This window comes from Oryctolagus cuniculus, chromosome 13 (assembly GCF_051225735.1).
Source record: "Oryctolagus cuniculus isolate XC-2025 breed Fujian yellow rabbit chromosome 13, ASM5122573v1, whole genome shotgun sequence".
NCBI classification, from domain to species: domain Eukaryota; kingdom Metazoa; phylum Chordata; class Mammalia; order Lagomorpha; family Leporidae; genus Oryctolagus; species Oryctolagus cuniculus.
The window spans coordinates 85594738-85611958 of record NC_142879.1 but is presented as its reverse complement, the minus strand read 5'-3'; the positions used below and the strand labels follow the sequence as shown (position 1 = coordinate 85611958).

General features: G+C 39.3%; 1 pseudogene; it reads right to left on the bottom strand.

Annotated features, from left to right (window-relative positions):
* Positions 1-390: 390 nt before the first annotated feature.
* On the bottom strand, positions 391-458 carry LOC138848210 (U6 spliceosomal RNA; annotated as a pseudogene).
* Between the last annotated feature and the right edge of the window lie 16763 nt (positions 459-17221).

The following is a 17221-nucleotide window of genomic DNA, read 5'->3' as shown; positions in this document are numbered from 1 at the left end:
AAACAGAGACATTTGAGTATATCCAACTAAGATACTTCTTCACAACAAAGTAAACATCAGAGTGTAGATACAATGAACAGATGGCAGGAAAAATTAAAACTCTGAATGTTTACAGATTTCCAGAACATTTACATGAATTGGAAAAACTCCAAAAAATACAGTGAAGAAACATCTGAATAGACATTTCTCAGAAGAAATGTAAATGGTCAAAACATGTGAATATGCCCGATGTCACTAGCCATTATGTAAATATAAATCAGAGCACCATATCAGTCTCCAACACCTGTGGGAGAATACAACACTCAGGTGTTTGTGTGTGCAGCAAGTGGGTTTAGAGGACCCTGTTCACCTCTGGAGAGCAGAGTCTACAGGGAGGTAAAGAAACCTTACTGCGCAGGGGCATGCTAATCTTCTCTGTATCGTTCCAATTTTAGTATATGTGCTGCTGAAGCGAGCACATGTGCTGCCAAAGCGAGAAAGAGATGAAAAGAATTTATCTCAGCTAGCCACTAATATTCAAGAAACAAAGTCTTCAGGAAAGCCAACTCAACTGACATTTTCATGTCATTGTTAAATAAAGGAAAAATTATCTAGGTTCAGCAATACGTAGTTTATAAGAGAAAGACTACAGAGTAATTTCCTTGGCATAGAAATAACTTTGTCTTTTTTTTTTTTATCTATGAGGGCTTGCTATCACCACCACACACCCACATCCCATATACAAATGACTGGCTTGAGTGGTAGCTTCTCTGCTTTGAGGCAAGTTTCTGCTAGTGTGCACCCTGGGAGGAGACGGAGGATGGCAGAAGTGCTTGGGTCCTTGCACCCAAATGGGACATCCAGAATGAATTCCCAGTTCCTGGTTTTGGCTTGGTCAAGCTTTGGCTATTGCAAGTGTCTGGGGAGTGAAACAGTGGTTCCCTCTTCCTGTCACTCTGCCTTTCAAATCAATAACTGTTGTTGGTAATGACTAATAATGATATTCACTGATTGTCAAATTTTGAATCTATTAATTATAGACAATTTCTCTTTGTAATTTTAAACTTTCATAATGTTCTGTTGCCAATTTCATCACTAGAAATAAAAACTTTTCCTCAAAAAAAAAAAGAAACCTTACTGCTTTCCTAATGTGCTTATTAAGTTCTTGACCAGCGCCTGTTAGTCTTGCTACAAACTTTCTAGTCTTACTACTTTCCTTCTTCTTCCTCTTCTCTGTGACTTGTAAAATAGTATACATTCTATATACTGTGGATACTTTTGATTTATTTTATTCCTTCAGTCTCCTATGAAGTTCCTCCACAAAAGCACAGCCCTTAAGATATTCATTCATTTATGCAGTCTGCAGATTTCATGAGCTACTAAATTCCAAATAGTATATTAAAGGCAAGATCTAGGCCTAAGAGAAAAGTGGTCTGAATTCTGTGCCTAGAAGAGGATTTGGGACATAGTAGAACTTCAGTGAAGTGCTATGTGAATGACATGCACTCAGTAAATGAGTAATCTAAAGCATACACTTCATTTAAGCAACACAGCAGCCCTACTCACCTCAGGTAGAGCAATTGAGAGGAATAATGTGAACAAAAATAAGACATCAATAAGTTGAATAATAACAGAGAAAAAACAAAATGAGATAGATGCCAACATTACTGACCTATTTTTGAGGAATTAAATTGATAGAGGGGCTGGCATTGTGGCCAAGTGGGGAAAGCTGCAATCTGTGAGGCCAGCATAACATCTGAGTTCCACTTTGAGTTTAGGAATCTCCACTTCCAATTTAGCTCACTGCTAAACACCTGGGAAACCAGCAGAAGATGGACGAAGGACTTGGGTCCTTGCCACTGATGTGGGAGACTTGGATGAAGCTCCTGACTTCAGCATGCCCCAGGCTCAACTGTTGAAACTCTCTGGGGTGTGAGCCAGCAGATGAAAGCTATTTATGTCTTTCCCTCTCTCTCTAAATCCACCTTTCAAATAATAAAGATTTAATAAACAAATTAACTGATTTCAAAATACACAAAAACGTGAACAATACTATATCATTTTTATGCCAAACTGATAAAAAATAACAAATGCTAGAGAGCACATGGGAAAAGAAAACCGTCATATATGGTGGGTGAAAACACAAGTTAGTACAGATGTTATGCAGAACAGTATGGTCATTCCTTAAAAAGGATAAAAATTGGGCCGGCGCTGTTGTGCAGTGAGTTAAAGCCCTGGCCTGAAGGGCCAGCATCCCATTTGGGTGCCAGTTCTAGTTCCAGCTGCTCTTCTTCCAATACAGCTCTCTGCTATCTCCTGGGATAGCAGTAGAAGATGGCCCAAGTCCTTGGGCCCATGCACCCATGTGGGAGACCCAGAGGAAGCTCCTGTCTCCAGGTTTCAGAATGGCATAACTCTGGCGTTTGTAGTCATCTGTAGAGTGAACCAGCTGATGCAGGACCTCTCTGTGTCTCTACCTCTATTGTAACTCTTTCAAATAAATAACAAAAATTTCAAATAAGATAAAAATTGACCTACCATGTGAGAGTTATCTTGCTCTTGGCTATATATAATAAGGAAATTTTATTAGAAGGAAAGGAGGAGAGCATATCAAAGATACAGCAATTTTCCCATAACACAGCCACTATAACACAGTTCACTGCAGCCAGGATTTGAAACCAATCTAGCTGTCCATCAGTGAAAAACAATGGACAGGGCAACCTCTTTTAGATACAAAAAAAGAACAAAATATTATTAAATTAATTGAAATAAGCCAGAAGCAGGAACACAAATGTCACCTGGTCCTTGTCACATGTGGAAGTGAAAGAAAATAATGGATCTGAACACAGAACTGTGATTACTAGAGGCTGAGAAGGGAAGCAGCTAGGGATAGAGGGGGATTGGATAATAGGTATCAAAAATCAAAGAGGCAGAAAGAACTTCTGGTGTTCCATAATATAATGAGATGACTACATTCAACCATATTAGGTTCTGTGTAAAGAACTGAAGGAGAGGAGCTGGTAGTCTCAAATCATGGAGAAGAATTAGAAACTGTACTTGCTTGGGGGCCAGCATTGTGGCACAGTGGGCTAACACCCTGGACTGAAGCACCAGCATCCCATGTGGGTACCAGTTCTAGTCCTGGCTGCTCCTCTTCTGATCCAACTCTCTGCTATGGCCTGGGAAAGCAGTAGAAGATGGCCCAAGTCCTTGGGTCCCTGCACCCAAGTGGGAGATCTGGAAGAAGCTCCTGGTTCCTGGCATCAGATTGGCAGAGCTCCGGCCATTGTGGCCATCTGGGGAGTGAACCAGCAGAGGAAGACCTCTCTCTCTCTCTGCTGCTACTTCTCTCTGTAACTCTGTCTTTCAAATAAATAACTCTTTAAAAACTTAATAAAACTGTAGTTGCTTAGCTTGATCACTTTTTACTGCATAAATGTGTGCAAATATTGCACTACACCCTGTAATAATGCATGACTAGGATACATTAAGCACAAATTATTTCAATGAAATTTTAAAAATTAGAAGCATTTCTTTATATTAACAATGAACTATTTGAAAATGAAATTAGAGAAACATTTCCATGCATAGCAGCATAAGAACCAGGAACCAATGTCTTCAGTGTTATCAGTGATGAATCAGATTCACAGCCCTCAGCACTGTTTTTACCATAGACCTTACCATGGCAATTGTGGGCATATAGTAGTAAATCAATGGACAGGAATCCTTTGTCTCTAAATCTGCTAAATAAATAAACATGGAATTCATCAAAGAAAAAGAGATATCAATTTGGATGCCAGGCACAAAAACACATGCACTTGAGCTATCCTCCAGTTTGTGATGCCAACAAATCTTTCAGACATGTTACATTTTCAGAGACTTTTCTGTAATCTTGCTAAGCTTTCTGGAAATCTGCCTTATAGCAAAGGGTTTCCCAATTCCATTACACTCATGATTTTTCTTTTGTGTGATATATTAGTTTACCATCTAGAGATAATTTATGGTACAAAACTTTTCTATGCATGCATGTTTTCTCATTTGTGAGTCTATTCATGGGAATTGAAGACTGTTTTATAACAGAAATACATTTTCCAAATTCATTGCATAGACTTTTGTTCCTTATGAATTCTCTGAAGTCTGTTGATGTCTAATTTCTGGCTAAAGGTTTTATTGTATTTACAGCATGCAAAGACTATCACCTTTTGTGAATTCTGTATCTATACAAGCCTGAAATAAAGAAAATGTTTTTGCACAATCAGTATACGCCTAAGAAACCACCTGTGTCAATTCTCTGATGTACCATTGACTTCTGACTCTAATAATATTTATAAGCTTTCTCCTTTACATGAGTCTCTGTTGGATAGGATGTGATTTCCAGCAAAAGGTTTTGTCACAATACTTACATGAATTTTGGAGAAAAGCTCTTCCACATTCATTATATTGTTAAGGTCTCTCCCTTGTTCAAATTCCATGATGGATTATGAGGCATTACCTATGTGAAATGACTTTCTCACATTTATTTCATTCATTAGATATATATGTTGTGCATTCTGATATAAGGAGAGATTTGGGCAGAGCTTTCCAACACTCATTACACCCATAAGGTTTCTCTCCCACGTGAATTCCCTGTTGTCGTATGAGGTATGGCTTCTAATTAAAGGGATTTTACTTTCAAAGGAGTTTTTCCCTATATGAATTTGATGATGTACAATGAGGGCTGAATTATGGTAAAAGGCTCTGAGTCATTACATTCATAAAATTGCTCCCCATGAGAATTCTTTTGTTTGATGAGGTCTGATTTGCACCACAAAGGCTATTCACATGTATTATATTCATGCATTTCTCCCCTTGGTGAATTCTCTAATATTTCATGAGATATAACTTGCACAAAAATGTCAAGTAGAAAATTCCCTGTGTGGATACTCTGATATCTTATGAGTTATGAAGTAGAGCAAAGAGGCTTTCCACCATCCTTCGATCCATAAAACCTACCTAAATTGAGCAACAAAGATATAGAAAACGTAAACACACACATAACCGGATGGAAATGATATCAGTAATAAAGACCCTCGCCGCCAAGAAAACCCCAGGACTGGATGGCTTCACTGCTGAATTCTAACAGACATTTAAAGCACTAACTGCAATTCTTCTCAAGTTATTCAAAACAATTGAGAGAGAGGCGATTCTCCCAAATTCTTTCTATGAAGCCAACATCACCTTCATTCCTAAACTTGAAAAAAGTGCAACAAAGAAAGTAATTATAGACCAATTTCCCTGATGAACATACATGCAAAGATCTGCAACAGAATTCTGGCCAATTGAATCCAACAATGCATCAGAAAGATCATCCACCCAGACCAAGTGGGATTTATCCTTGGTATGCAAGGATGGAACCAAAGGCTTTTCCACAGTCATTTCATTTATAAGCTTTCTCCATGTTGTGAAGGCTCTGATACTTTCTGAGGTTTGACTTCTCAGCAAAGGTTTTTCCACAGTCGTTGCAATCATAAGGTTTCCCCCAGTACAAATTGTCTGATGCTTTGTGAGCTTTGATTTCTCAGCAAAGGCTTTTCCACAATGATTGCATTCATAAGGTTTCTCCCCTCTGTGAATTCTCTGATGATTTATGAGTTTTTCCTTCTGGCCAAAGGATTTTCCATAGTCATTGCATTCATAAGGTTTCTCACCTGTGTGAATTCTCTGATGATTTATGAGGTGTTTCTTCTGGCCAAAGAACTTCCCACAGTCATTACATTTGTAAGATTTCAACCCTGTGTGAATTCTCTGATGTCTAATGAGATCTGACTTCTGGTGAGTGGTTTCCACACAATCATTACACACATGAGGGTTTTCCACAATATGAGTGCTGTGATGGAGGGTATGGCAGAATTTAATACTGAATGACTTCCCACAAGGTTTACATGCATAGGATTTCTTCCCTATATTTGGTCTATGATTCAGTCTAACATGTGATTGGTAAATGACAGGTTCCACAGTCCCAATATACTTATAAATGTTCTCTCTTTTCAGGTGAATACAATCAGAATTCCACAGTCAGTCAGCTGGGAGGGGTGGATGAATCCGGAAACAGCTGGTTTCCTTGTACTAAAACAAGCGCCATATCACAAAGGACTCTTACATTTCTTTTTCTTTTTTGCATTTTTCACATTTTCTTATTTATCATTGTTTGTAATAAATTTTCTGATGTGGGTTGTGGTTTTGAGGCTGGCTTAAGGAGTTCAGGGAACCAGAGGAATGGTCTTTTTCAATTAGGGCACAGCTGTTGGCTCTCTCCAATTCTGGCTTTCTGTCATTGCTTTGGGTGCCTCAGCCAATTTTTCGTTTTGAGCAACTTTTTCCTAAATGTTTTGTTGGTCTGAGTTGGTTTTGCCTTTTTCCTTTTCAAATTGTGTATTCTGATGCAATACAAACAAGGGTTTAGAACGAGGATCCATTATGAAATTGAAAAACAGAACATACTGGGTTTTGATGATTAGAAATCATAGGCAACATGACCAAGATGAGTTTTTGGGTTTTCGAAAATGACATAGAACCCTTCCACTGAGGGGCAGATATTAATTTCCTCCAAATCGAGAGTGAGTGCGATTTTCAGGTGAATTCAATCAGAATTCCACAGCCAGTCAGCTAGGAGGGGTGGATGAATCCGGAAACAGCTGGTTTCCTTGTGTCTAAATCCAGCCAAATATCACAAAGGACTCTTGCATTTCTTTGACTTTTTTCTCATTTTTCTTTTTTTCATGGTTTGTAATGAATTTTCTGATGTGAGCTTTGGTTTTGAGGCTGCAATATAGAGTTCAGGGCACCGGAGGAATGGTCTTTTTGAAACACGGCACAGCTGTTGGCTTGCTCCAATTCTGGCTTTTGTCATTGTTTTGGGTGCCTCAGCTAACTTTTGGTTTCTTGAGTGGCAATTTCCTAAATGATTTCTGGGTCTCAGTCGGTTTTGCCTTCTTATTCCCAAATTTTGTATTCTGATGCAATACAAGCAAGATTTTGGACAGAGTAGCCATTATGAAAAAAAAAAAAACACAGCAAATTGCCCTTTCAGGATTAGAAATCTATAGGCAACACGATCAAGATGAGTATCTGTGTTTTGGAAAATGGCATGGAAAGCTTCTGCTGAGGTGACAGATTCTAATTCCCTCCAAATTGAGTGTGAGAGCGATTTTGAGGTGAATTCAATCAGAATTCCAAAGTCAGTCTGTGGAAGGGGGGGATGAATCTGGTAACAGCCAGTTTCCTTGTGTCTAAATCCAGCCAAATATCAAAAAGGACTCTTGCATTTCTTTGGCTTTTTCACATTTCCCTTATTTATCATGCTTTGTAATGAATTTTATGATGTTAGGTTTGGTTTTGTGGCTGCAATATGCAGTTCAGGGCACTGGAGGAATGGTCTTTTTCAAACAGGGCACAGCTGTTGGCTTGCTCCACTTGTGGCTTGCTGTCATTGTTTTGGGTGCCTCAGCTGAAATTTGGTTTCTTGAGTTTCACTGCGATTTTCAGGTTAATTCAGTCAGATTTCCACAGGCAGTCAGCTGGAGGGGTGGATGATCTGGGAACAGCCAGTTTCCTTGTGACTAAATCAAGCCCAATATCATTATGGATTCTTGCATTTCTTTGGCTTTTTTCTCTTTTTTCTTATTTATCATGGTTTGTAATGAATTTTCTGATGTGAGCTTTGGTTTTGAGGCTGGCATATTGAGTTCAGGGCACAAGAGGAAGGTTCTTTTTCAATCAGGGCACAGCTGTTGGCTTGCTCCACTTCTGGCTTGCTGTCATTGTTTTGGGTGCCTCAGCTGATTTGTGGTTTCTTGAGCGGCAATTTCCTAAATGTTTTCTGGGTCTGAGTTGGTTTGGCATTCTTCCTTCCCAAATTTTGTATTCTGATGCAATGCATAGAAGAGTTTGGACAGAGTAGCCATTATGAAATAAAAAACAGAGCAAATAGGCATTTGAAGCTTATAAATCTATAGGTAACATGACCAAGGTGAGTTTTTGTGTTTTGGAAAATACAGTGGAACACTTTGGCTGAGGTGACAGATATTAATTGCCTCCAAACTGAGTTTCACTGCGATTTTCAGGTTAATTCAGTCAGAATTCCACAGGCAGTCAGCTGGAGGGGTGGATGAATCCGGGAACAGCTGGTTTCCTTGCGAATAAATCAAGCCCAATATCATTATGGATTCTTCTTTTTTTTTGGCTTTTTTTCTCTTTTTTCTTATTTATCATGGTTTGTAATGAATTTTCTGATGTGAGCTTTGGTTTTGAGGCTGCAATATGGAGTTCAGGGTACAAGACGAAGGTTCTTATTCAATCAGGGCACAGCTGTTGTCTTGCTCCAATTCTGGCTTGCTGTCATTGTTTTGGGTGTTTCAGCTGACTTTTGGTTTCTTGAGCAGGAATTTCCAAAATGTTTTCTGGGTCTGAGTCAGTTTTGCCTTCTTATTCCCAAATTTTGTATTCTGATGCAATACAAGCAAGATTTTGGACAGAGTAGCCTTTATGAAAGAAAAAAAAAAAAACACAGCGCATTGCCCTTTCAGGATTAGAAATCCATAGGCAACACAACCAAGATGAGATTCTGTGTTTTGGAAAATGACATGCAACGCTTCTGCTGAGGTGACAAATTCTAATTCCCTCCAAATGGAGTGTGAGAGTGATTTTGAGGTGAATACAATCAGAATTCCAAAGTCAGTCTGTGGAAGGGGGGGGTGAATCTGGAAACAGCCAGTTTCTTTGTGTCTAAATCCTTTCAAATATCACAAAGGACTCTTGCATTTCTTTGGCTTTTTCACATTTCCCTTATTTATCATGGTTTGTAATGAATTTTCTGATGTGAGCTTTGGTTTTGAGGCTGGCATATTGAGTTCAGGGCACAAGAGGAAGGTTCTTTTTCAATCAGGGCACAGCTGTTGGCGTGCTCCAATTCTGGCTTGCTGTCATTGTTTTGGGTGCTTCAGCTGATTTGTGGTTTCTTGAGCAGCAATTTCTAAAATGATTTCTGAGTCTGAGTCGGTTTTGCCTTCTTATTCCCAAATTTTGTATTCTGATGCAATACAAGCAAGACTTTGGACAGAGTAGCCATTATGAAAGAAAAAAAAAAAACACAGCAAATTGCCCTTTCAGGATTAGAAATCTATAGGCAACACAACCAAGATGATTTTCTGTGTTTTTAAAAACAACATGGAACGCTTCTGCTGAGGTGACAGATTCTAATTCCCTCCAAAATGAGTGTGAGTGCGATTCTGAGGTGAATTCAATCAGAATTCCAAAGTCAGTCTGTGGAAGGGGGGGATGAATCTGGAAACAGCCAGTTTCCTTGTGTCTAAATCCTGCCAAATATCACAAAGGAGTCTTGCATTTCTTTGGCTTTTTCACATTTCCCTTATTTATCATGGTTTGTAATGAATTTTCTGATGTGAGCTTTGGTTTTGAGGCTGCAATATGGAGTTCAGGGCACTGGAGGAATGGTCTTTTTCAAACAGGGTACAGTTGTTGGCTTGCTCCAACAATTCTGGCTTGCTGTCATTCTTTTGGGTGCCTCAGCTGATTTGTGGTTTCTTGTGTGGCAATTTCCTAAATGTGTTCTGGGTTTGGGTTGGCTTTGCCTTCTTACTTCCCAAATTTTGTATTCTGACGCAATACAAACAAGAGTTTGGACAAAGTAGCCGTTATGAAATAAAAAACACAACAAATAGGCTTTTGAAGCTTAGAAATCTACAGGTAACATGACCAAGGTGAGTTTTTGTGTTTTGGAAAATAAAATGGAACACTTTGGCTGAGGTGACAGATATTAATTGCCTCCAAACTGAGTTTCACTGCGATTTTCAGGTTAATTCAGTTAATTCAGTTAGGATTCCACAGGCTTGCATTTCTTTGGCTTTTTCACATTTCCCTTATTTATCATGGTTTGTAATGAATTTTCTGATGTGAGCTTTGGTTTTGAGGCTGCAATATGGAGTTCAGGGTACTGGAGGAATGGTCTTTTTCAAACAGGGCACAGCTGTTGGCTTGCTCCACTTGTGGCTTGCTGTCATTGTTTTGGGTGCCTCAGCTGAAATTTGGTTTCTTGAGTTTCACTGCGATTGTCAGGTTAATTCAGTCAGAAATCCACAGGCAGTCAGCTTTAGTGGTGGATGAATCTGGGAACAGCCAGTTTCCTTGCAACTAAATCAAGCCCAATATCATTATGGATTCTTGCATTTCTTTGGCTTTTTTCTCTTTTTTCTTTTTTTCATGGTTTGTTATGAATTTTCTGATGTGAGCTTTGGTTTTGAGGTTGGCATATTGAGTTCAGGGCACAAGAGGATGGTTCTTTTTCAATCAGGGTACAGCTGTTGGCTTGCTCCAATTCTGGCTTGCTGTCATTGTTTTGGGTGCCTCAGCCGATTTGTGGTTTCTTGTGTGGCAATTTCCCAAATGTTTTCTGGGTCTGAGTTGGCTTTGCCTTCTTCCTTCCCAAATTTTGTATTCTGATGCAATGCTAAGAATAGTTTGGACAGAGTAGCCATTATGAAATAAAAAACAGAGCAAATAGGCATTTGAAGCTTATAAATCTATAGGTAACATGACCAAGGTGAGTTTTTGTGTTTTGGAAAATACAATGGAAAACTTTGACTGAGGTGACAGATATTAATTGCCTCCAAACTGAGTTTCACTGCGATTTTCAGGTTAATTCAGTCAGAATTCCACAGGCAGTCAGCTGGACGGGTGGATGAATCCGGGAACAGCAGGTTTCCTTGTGAATAAATCAAGCCCAATATCATTACGGATTCTTGAAATTTTTTGGCTTTTTTCACTTTTTCTTATTTATCATGGTTTGTAATGAATTTTCTGATGTGAGCTTTGGTTTTGAGGCTGGCATATTGAGTTCAGGGCACAAGAGGAAGGTTCTTATTCAATCAGGGCACAGCTGTTGTCTTGCTCCAATTCTGGCTTGCTGTCATTGTTTTGGGTGTTTCAGCTGACTTTTGGTTTCTTGAGCAGGAATTTCCAAAATGTTTTCTGGGTCTGAGTCGGTTTTGCCTTCTTCCTTCCCAAATTTTGTATTCTGATGCAATACAAGCAAGATTTTGGACAGAGTAGCCTTTATGAAAGAAAAAAAAAAGACAGCGCATTGCCCTTTCAGGATTAGAAATCCATAGGCAACACAACCAAGATGAGATTCTGTGTTTTGGAAAATGACATGCAACGCTTCTGCTGAGGTGACAGATTCTAATTCCCTCCAAATGGAGTGTGAGAGTGATTTTGAGGTGAATACAATCAGAATTCCAAAGTCAGTCTGTGGAAGGGGGGGGTGAATCTGGAAACAGCCAGTTTCTTTGTGTCTAAATCCTTTCAAATATCACAAAGGACTCTTGCATTTCTTTGGCTTTTTCACATTTCCCTTATTTATCATGGTTTGTAATGAATTTTCTGATGTGAGCTTTGGTTTTGAGGCTGGCATATTGAGTTCAGGGCACAAGAGGAAGGTTCTTTTTCAATCAGGGCACAGCTGTTGGCGTGCTCCAATTCTGGCTTGCTGTCATTGTTTTGGGTGCTTCAGCTGATTTGTGGTTTCTTGAGCAGCAATTTCTAAAATGATTTCTGAGTCTGAGTCGGTTTTGCCTTCTTATTCCCAAATTTTGTATTCTGATGCAATACAAGCAAGACTTTGGACAGAGTAGCCATTATGAAAGAAAAAAAAAAAAAACACAGCAAATTGCCCTTTCAGGATTAGAAATCTATAGGCAACACAACCAAGATGATTTTCTGTGTTTTTAAAAACAACATGGAACGCTTCTGCTGAGGTGACAGATTCTAATTCCCTCCAAAATGAGTGTGAGTGCGATTCTGAGGTGAATTCAATCAGAATTCCAAAGTCAGTCTGTGGAAGGGGGGGATGAATCTGGAAACAGCCAGTTTCCTTGTGTCTAAATCCTGCCAAATATCACAAAGGAGTCTTGCATTTCTTTGGCTTTTTCACATTTCCCTTATTTATCATGGTTTGTAATGAATTTTCTGATGTGAGCTTTGGTTTTGAGGCTGCAATATGGAGTTCAGGGCACTGGAGGAATGGTCTTTTTCAAACAGGGTACAGCTGTTGGCTTGCTCCAACAATTCTGGCTTGCTGTCATTCTTTTGGGTGCCTCAGCTGATTTGTGGTTTCTTGTGTGGCAATTTCCTAAATGTGTTCTGGGTTTGGGTTGGCTTTGCCTTCTTACTTCCCAAATATTGTATTCTGACGCAATACAAACAAGAGTTTGGACAAAGTAGCCGTTATGAAATAAAAAACACAACAAATAGGCTTTTGAAGCTTAGAAATCTACAGGTAACATGACCAAGGTGAGTTTTTGTGTTTTGGAAAATAAAATGGAACACTTTGGCTGAGGTGACAGATATTAATTGCCTCCAAACTGAGTTTCACTGCGATTTTCAGGTTAATTCAGTTAATTCAGTTAGGATTCCACAGGCTTGCATTTCTTTGGCTTTTTCACATTTCCCTTATTTATCATGGTTTGTAATGAATTTTCTGATGTGAGCTTTGGTTTTGAGGCTGCAATATGGAGTTCAGGGTACTGGAGGAATGGTCTTTTTCAAACAGGGCACAGCTGTTGGCTTGCTCCACTTGTGGCTTGCTGTCATTGTTTTGGGTGCCTCAGCTGAAATTTGGTTTCTTGAGTTTCACTGCGATTGTCAGGTTAATTCAGTCAGAAATCCACAGGCAGTCAGCTTTAGTGGTGGATGAATCTGGGAACAGCCAGTTTCCTTGCAACTAAATCAAGCCCAATATCATTATGGATTCTTGCATTTCTTTGGCTTTTTTCTCTTTTTTCTTTTTTTCATGGTTTGTTATGAATTTTCTGATGTGAGCTTTGGTTTTGAGGTTGGCATATTGAGTTCAGGGCACAAGAGGATGGTTCTTTTTCAATCAGGGTACAGCTGTTGGCTTGCTCCAATTCTGGCTTGCTGTCATTGTTTTGGGTGCCTCAGCCGATTTGTGGTTTCTTGTGTGGCAATTTCCCAAATGTTTTCTGGGTCTGAGTTGGCTTTGCCTTCTTCCTTCCCAAATTTTGTATTCTGATGCAATGCTAAGAATAGTTTGGACAGAGTAGCCATTATGAAATAAAAAACAGAGCAAATAGGCATTTGAAGCTTATAAATCTATAGGTAACATGACCAAGGTGAGTTTTTGTGTTTTGGAAAATACAATGGAAAACTTTGACTGAGGTGACAGATATTAATTGCCTCCAAACTGAGTTTCACTGCGATTTTCAGGTTAATTCAGTCAGAATTCCACAGGCAGTCAGCTGGACGGGTGGATGAATCCGGGAACAGCAGGTTTCCTTGTGAATAAATCAAGCCCAATATCATTACGGATTCTTGAAATTTTTTGGCTTTTTTCACTTTTTCTTATTTATCATGGTTTGTAATGAATTTTCTGATGTGAGCTTTGGTTTTGAGGCTGGCATATTGAGTTCAGGGCACAAGAGGAAGGTTCTTATTCAATCAGGGCACAGCTGTTGTCTTGCTCCAATTCTGGCTTGCTGTCATTGTTTTGGGTGTTTCAGCTGACTTTTGGTTTCTTGAGCAGGAATTTCCAAAATGTTTTCTGGGTCTGAGTCGGTTTTGCCTTCTTCCTTCCCAAATTTTGTATTCTGATGCAATACAAGCAAGATTTTGGACAGAGTAGCCTTTATGAAAGAAAAAAAAAAGACAGCGCATTGCCCTTTCAGGATTAGAAATCCATAGGCAACACAACCAAGATGAGATTCTGTGTTTTGGAAAATGACATGCAACGCTTCTGCTGAGGTGACAAATTCTAATTCCCTCCAAATGGAGTGTGAGAGTGATTTTGAGGTGAATACAATCAGAATTCCAAAGTCAGTCTGTGGAAGGGGGGGGTGGATCTGGAAACAGCCAGTTTCTTTGTGTCTAAATCCTTTCAAATATCACAAAGGACTCTTGCATTTCTTTGGCTTTTTCACATTTCCCTTATTTATCATGGTTTGTAATGAATTTTCTGATGTGAGCTTTGGTTTTGAGGCTGGCATATTGAGTTCAGGGCACAAGAGGATGGTTCTTTTTCAATCAGGGCACAGCTGTTGGCTTGCTCCACTTCTGGCTTGCTGTCATTGTTTTGAGTGCCTCAGCCGATTTGTGGTTTCTTGTGTGGCAATTTCCTAAATGTTTTCTGGGTCTGAGTTGGCTTTGCCTTCTTCCTTCCCAAATTTTGTATTCTGATGCAATGCAAAGAAGAGTTTGTACAGAATAGCCATTATGAAATAAAAAACACAACAAATAGGCGTTTGAAGCTTAGAAATCTACAGGTAACATGACCAAGGTGAGTTTTTGTGTTTATGAAAATAAAATGGAACACTTTGGTTGAGGTGACAGATATTAATTGCCTCCAAACTGAGTTTCACTGCGATTTTCAGGTTAATTCAGTCAGAATTCCACAGGCAGTCAGCTGGAGGGGTGGATGAATCCGGGAACAGCTGGTTTCCTTGTGAATAAATCAAGCCCAATATCATTATGGATTCTTGAAATTTTTTGGCTTTTTTCACTTTTTTCTTATTTTTCATGGTTTGTAATGAATTCTCTGATGTCAGCTTTGGTTTTGAGGCTGCAATATGGAGTTCAGGGTTCTAGACGAAGGTTCTTTTTCAATCAGGGCACAGCTGTTGGCTTGCTCAAATTCTCGCTTGCTGTCATTGTTTTGGGTGTTTCAGCTGACTTTTGGTTTCTTGAGCAGGAATTTCCAAAATGTTTTCTGGGTCTGAGTCGGTTTTGCCTTCTTATTTCCAAATTTTGTGTTCTGATGCAATACAAGCAAGATTTTGGACAGAGTAGCCATTATGAAAGAAAAAAAAAAACACAGCAAATTGCCCTTTCAGGATTAGAAATCTATAGGCAACACAACCAACATGAGATTCTGTGTTTTGGAAAATGACATGGAACGCTTCTGCTGAGGTGACAGATTCTAATTCCCTCCAAATGGAGTGTCAGAGCGATTTTGAGGTGAATACAATCAGAATTCCAAAGTCAGTCTGTGGAAGGGGGGTATGAATCTGGAAACAGCCAGTTTCTTTGTGTCTAAATCCTTTCAAATATCACAAAGGAGTCTTGCATTTCTTTGGCTTTTTCACATTTCCCTTATTTTTCATGGTTTGTAATGAATTTTCTGATGTCAGCTTTGGTTTTGAGGCTGCAATATGGAGTACAGGGCACTGGAGGTATGGTCTTTTTCAAACAGGGTACAGCTGTTGGTTGCTCCAATTCTGGCTTGCTGTCATTGTTTTGGGTGCCTCAGCAATCTGTCGTTTCTTGAGTGGAAATTTCCTAAATGTTTTCTGGGTCTGGGTTGGCTTTGCCTTCTTCCTTCCCAAATTTTGTATTCTGACGCAATACAAACAAGAGTTTGGACAGAGTAGCCATTATGAAAGAAAAAAAAAAAAAACACAGCGCATTGCCCTTTCAGGATTAGAAATCCACAGGCAACACGAGGAAGATGAGTTTCTGTGTTTTGGAAAATGACATAGAACGCTTCTGCTGAGGGGACAGATTCTAATTCCCTCCAAAATGAGTGTGAGTGCGATTCTGAGGTGAATTCAATCAGAATTCCAAAGTCAGTCTGTGGAAGGGGGGGATGAATCTGGAAACAGCCAGTTTCCTTGTGTCTAAATCCTTTCAAATATCACAAAGGACCCTTGCATTTCTTTGGCTTTTTCACATTTCCCTTATTTATCATGGTTTGTAATGAATTTTCTGATGTGAGCTTTGGTTTTGTGGCTGCAATATAGAGTTCAGGGCACCGGAGGAATGGTCTTTTTCAAACTGGGCACAGCTGTTGGCTTGCTCCAATTCTGGCTATTGTCTTTGTTTTGGGTGCCTCAGCTGAAATTTGGTTTCTTGAGTTTCACTACGATTGTCAGGTTAATTCAGTCAGAATTCCACAGGCAGTCAGCTTTAGTGGTGGATGAATCTGGGAACAGCCAGTTTCCTTGCAACTAAATCAAACCCAATATCATTATGGATTCTTGCATTTCTTTGGCTTTTTTCTCTTTTTTCTTATTTATCATGGTTTGTAATGAATTTTCTGATGTGAGCTTTGGTTTTGAGGCTGGCATATTGAGTTCAGGGCACAAGAGTATGGTTCTTTTTCAATCAGGGCACAGCTGTTGGCTTGCTCCACTTCTGGCTTGCTGTCATTGTTTTGAGTGCCTCAGCCGATTTGTGGTTTCTTGTGTGGCAATTTCCTAAATGTTTTCTGGGTCTGAGTCGGCTTTGCCTTCTTCCTTCCCAAATTTTGTATTCTGATGCAATGCAAAGAAGAGTTTGTACAGAATAGCCATTATGAAATAAAAAACACAACAAATAGGCGTTTGAAGCTTAGAAATCTACAGGTAACATGACCAAGGTGAGTTTTGTGTTTATGAAAATAAAATGGAACACTTTGGATGAGGTGACAGATATTAATTGCCTCCAAACTGAGTTTCACTGCGATTTTCAGGTTAATTCAGTCAGAATTCCACAGGCAGTCAGCTGGAGGGGTGGATGAATCCGGGAACAGCAGGTTTCCTAGCGACTAAATCAAGCCCAATATCATTATGGATTCTTGCATTTTTTGGTTTTTTTCTCTTTTTTCTTATTTATCATGGATTGTAATGAATTTTCTGATGTGAGCTTTGGTTTTGAGGCTGCAATATGGAGTTCAGGGCACAAGAGGAAGGTTCTTTTTCAATCAGGGCACAGCTGTTGTCTTGCTCCACTTCTGGCTTGCTGTCATTGTTTTGGGTGCCTCAGCTGATTTGTGGTTTCTTGTGTGGCAATTTCCTAAATGTTTTCTGGGTCTGAGTTGGTTTTGCCTTCTTCCTTCCCAAATTTTGTATTCTGATGCAATACAAGCAAGATTTTGGACAGAGTAGCCATTATGATAGAAAAAAATAAACACAGCAAATTGCCCTTACAGGATTAGAAATCCATAGGCAACACAACCAAGATGACATTCTGTGTTTTGGAAAATGACATGGAACGCTTCTGCTGAGGTGACAGATTCTAATTCCCTCCAAATGGAGTGTGAGAGCGATTTTGAGGTGAATTCAATCAGAATTCCAAAGTCAGTCTGTGGAAGGGGGGTATGAATCTGGAAACAGCCAGTTTCTTTGTGTCTAAATCCAGCCAAATATCACAAAGGACTCTTGCATTTCTTTGTTTTTTTTCACATTTCCCTTATTTATCA